We start from the raw sequence: 4433 nt of genomic DNA on the forward strand, positions 1-4433 counted from the left end.
ATTGGTAGAAAACCATCACTTTCTTATTTGCGCACATGGGGGTGCTTGACGAAAGTCAATGTACCAATAACGAAGAAGCGCAAACTTGGACCTAAGACTGTGGACTGTGTTTTTCTGGGATATGCTCATCATAGCATTGCCTATAGATTTTTAATAGTTAAATCCGAGGTACCGGACATGCATGTTGGTACAATTATGGAGTCTCGTGATGCTACCTTCTTTGAGAGCTTTTTCCCAATGAAGGATACACATAGTGGTTCGAACCAACCCTCTGAAATAATTCCCAGTTCAATCACACCACCAGAACAAACTGAACATACACATGAACTTGTCTCTGAGGAGGATGTCAGTGAAGCTCCTCGAAGGAGTAAGAGACAAAGGACGGCTAAGTCTTTTGGTGATGATTTCACTGTGTACCTCGTGGATGACACTCCTAAGTCAATTTCAGAAGCATATGCATCTCGTGATGCAGACTACTGGAAGGAGGCTGTCCGTAGTGAAATGGATTCCATTATCGCTAACGGGACTTGGGAGGTGACAGAGCGACCCTATGGGTGTAAACCTGTGGGGTGCAAGTGGGTGTTCAAGAAGAAGCTTAGGCCTGACGGTACTATTGAAAAGTACAAGGCTCGGCTTGTTGCTAAGGGCTATACTCAGAAAGAAGGCGAAGATTTCTTTGACACTTACTCACCTGTTGCTAGATTGACCACAATTCGTGTGCTACTTTCCCTAGCAGCCTCACATGGTCTTCTCGTTCATCAAATGGACGTTAAGACAGCTTTTCTTAATGGAGAGCTGGATGAGGAGATCTATATGGATCAACCTGATGGGTTTGTAGTTGAAGGTCAAGAAGGCAAAGTGTGCAAATTGTTGAAGTCTTTGTATGGTCTGAAACAAGCTCCTAAGCAATGGCATGAGAAATTTGACAAAACATTGACATCTGCAGGCTTTGCAGTCAATGAGGCAGATAAATGTGTGTACTATCGCCATGGTGGGGGTGAGGGAGTTATTTTGTGCTTGTATGTTGACGACATACTGATATTTGGGACAAACCTTGAGGTGATAAATGAGGTTAAATCATTCTTGTCTCAAAATTTTGATATGAAAGATTTGGGAGTAGCTGATGTTATCTTAAACATTAAGCTAATTAGAGGTGAGAATGGGATTACACTCTTGCAGTCCCATTATGTGGAGAAGATCTTGAATCGCTTTGGCTACATTGATAGTAAGCCTTCTCCAACACCTTATGATCCTAGCTTGTTGCTTCGCAAGAACAAGAGAATTGCTAGGAATCAACTGGAATACTCCCAAATCATTGGCTCGTTGATGTACCTGGCTAGTGCAACTAGGCCTGATATCTCCTTTGCTGTGAGCAAGTTGAGCCGATTTACCTCTAATCCGGGAGATGATCACTGGCGTGCGCTTGAGCGAGTAATGCGCTATCTGAAAGGTACTGTGGAATTGGGGCTTCACTATACTGGGTATCCTGCGGTACTGGAGGGTTATAGTGATTCTAACTGGATCTCTGATGTGGATGAGATCAAAGCCACTAGTGGATATGTTTTCACACTGGGTGGTGGTGCTGTTTCATGGAGGTCTTGCAAACAGACAATTTTGACGAGGTCAACCATGGAAGCAGAGCTAACGGCACTGGATACTGCTACTGTTGAGGCAGAATGGCTGCGTGATCTATTAATGGATCTGCCTGTTGTTGAAAAACCGGTGCCGGCTATCCTTATGAACTGTGACAATCAAACGGTAATTGTCAAAGTGAATAGTTCTAAGGATAATATGAAATCGTCTAGACATGTGAAAAGACGATTGAAGTCTGTCAGGAAATTAAGAAACTCCGGAGTTATAACGTTGGATTACATCCAAACAGCGAGAAACCTGGCAGATCCCTTCACGAAGGGACTATCACGAAATGTGATAGACAATGCATCGAAGGAGATGGGTTTGAGACCCATGTGAGTTATACTATGGTGGTAACCCAGTCTATGTGATCGGAGATCCCGTGAATTAGATCCTGGGAAGAACAAACCATTAATAAACTAGAGGAGAGTACCAATATATATACCCTATCCAAGTGAAGATGCATATACTCTCGTGAGCTGCAAGGCAGGTTGGCTATGCCTTAATGAGTTCTGTTGGCTTTAATTAGCAAAGATGTTGTCCTGCAGAGCATTCTTGAAGGAACTCACCTTTGTGAGCTTGACTGTTGGTCGCAGTCTATGAAGATTTTGGGTGAATCTTCTAGGAAGCTGACGGAGCTTGGGGCTCCTCACCGGGAGACCGCGCAGGCCCCCCTTTGCCGGTTCGGCCGGGGGCCCTGGGTGAGATTCTAAGCTCCTAGTCTGTGTGTGGAAGGTTCGCGAGAGTGGAAAAAGCACAAGACACGGGCGATGTATACAGGTTCGGGCCGCTGAGAAGCGTAATACCCTACTCCTGTGTTTTGGTGGATCTGTGTATGAAGAAGCTACAAAGTGCGAGCCAGCCCCCGATCGTTCTGGGATCGTTTCCTCCCGTCTCTAAGTGGGCAAGGTCCTCCTTTTATATCTCAAGGGGATACCACATGCACCATCTCTCCCTCTCTTTCTTTTGTGTGGGGACTCATCCTCTCCTCCCTCCAACTTCACTTCTCTTCATTAATGGACGGAGATTTGTATGGCTGCCGTCCGAATGACCTTCTGATGGGACGGCCTATACCTACCTCCACTTCCGCCGGAAGCAGGCGCGACGTGGGAACATGGCTGTCTGCTGATGACATGACCATTGTCAGACCGGTCATAAACCGGTCATTCTTGTCCACCACGTGTCAGTTTAACAATCTGCATGTTTGCCCTTCTTCATACAATATCTTGCCTGTAATGGTTATGATGAAGCCTGGTATATATCTGACCGGAACCAACGTGCCATCTCCAGGAGCTAACACGCCGGCTCCGGCTAGGGACGAGTGCTTGGAGGCTCTCGTCCTGACGGGATGGGGCGAGGCGTGCGTCAGACCGCCTGTCGCCACCTAACCCACGATCTGACCGGTCTGAGACCGGTCACAGACCGGATAAACGAGCGTGCCATACTGCGCTACATGTGGCGTGACGCGCTCGTCCAAACCGCAATAAATGCGGTTAGGTGAGCCCCGCTATGCTCACCTACCCCATATACGCGGCGCAAAACCCACAAGGGGTCAGGGCGCCTCGGCCCTCGGGGCCGAGGCGGGAGCGGTCCGACCCCCTCGGGGAGACAAAGAGGAGGGCGAACACATCACCCTCGGGCCCGACGCCCCCCGAGGGTGCCAGGCCACGTGGGCGATTGTGTCTGCCTCAAGCCTCTAGTCATGATACTCCCGGTCCCATGTCACCGACAGAAGCTTACTAAAGACCTAGGAGTATGACTTATACGCTCCACCCGAGGGGTAGTCTACAGACGGTCTAGTACCAGATAAGACTTTGAGTGAAACTTGCTTGCACAAGACTTGCAATTCAAGGCGTAGTCCATTGTTCAAGTTGTGAGTAAGTGTAGCTTGGAGTTCTAGGTGGATGTTCAACCTTAATTGGTCTCCATCGAACCGCTGGTATATAAACAGTACATTGGAAAAGGCAAATCTCAGTGGGATTTTGAGATTTGGTGGGGGATTGTTGGAATTAATGAATGGGCCTTAGCCCACTCGAAGATTAATTCTTTGGAAAATCACAAAAGCCCACCTCATGGGATGGCATGCATGTGGAGTTTAGTACCACCTTGCTTATTCTAGGAGAGGGGGACCTCCTTAAAAGGGAGGATGCCCTCCTAGCTACTTGAAGCATGTGTGGTGGAGAGAAGAGGGGAAACACGCGCGCGCTCGCTCGCCTCGCCTGGCCTGGCAGGGCAGGCGGCGCGCGTGCACGACGTACGCGTCGAATGGTCCGAAAAATTGGCTCCTCACCCTTGCGCAGATGCAGCCTCCTTTTGCAGTTTTGTTTTGCTGCAAATTCGGATTCGTTTTTGTTTTGGAAACGTTCCGAAAAATCCGGTGCGTGCAAACGGCGTGGAGTCCGGATAAGTTACGCGCGACTTATCCGGTTCGATTACGCGCAGTAGAGATCGTGCGGGCGCCCTGATCAAGCGACCCTTCTCTATATAAACCGACCCGCCGTCTTCACGCAATATATGCGAAAATCAATCTAGGGTTTGCCTCCTACTCTGTACTGCGCCGTCGCTCGTAGACTACTCCATCCCGCTCGCCGGCGTGCACCAGCGATCGGGAGAGCAGGTCTCCGGAACCTCTGCCTTTGACGTCCTGCACCGGGAGAAGGCGGCAATAAGGTTTTTGGGAAGCGCTTCGCGCGACTGCTCCCTGTTCGTTCGCGACGGCTCGCCTTCCTCTTCGCTCGCGTGTTTCGTGCCTTCGTAGACACCTGCGAAAAGTTTCGACCAAGCAGCCGGTCTTTTCGTCA

This window comes from Oryza sativa, chromosome 3, assembly GCF_034140825.1.
Source record: "Oryza sativa Japonica Group chromosome 3, ASM3414082v1".
NCBI classification, from domain to species: Eukaryota; Viridiplantae; Streptophyta; class Magnoliopsida; order Poales; family Poaceae; genus Oryza; species Oryza sativa.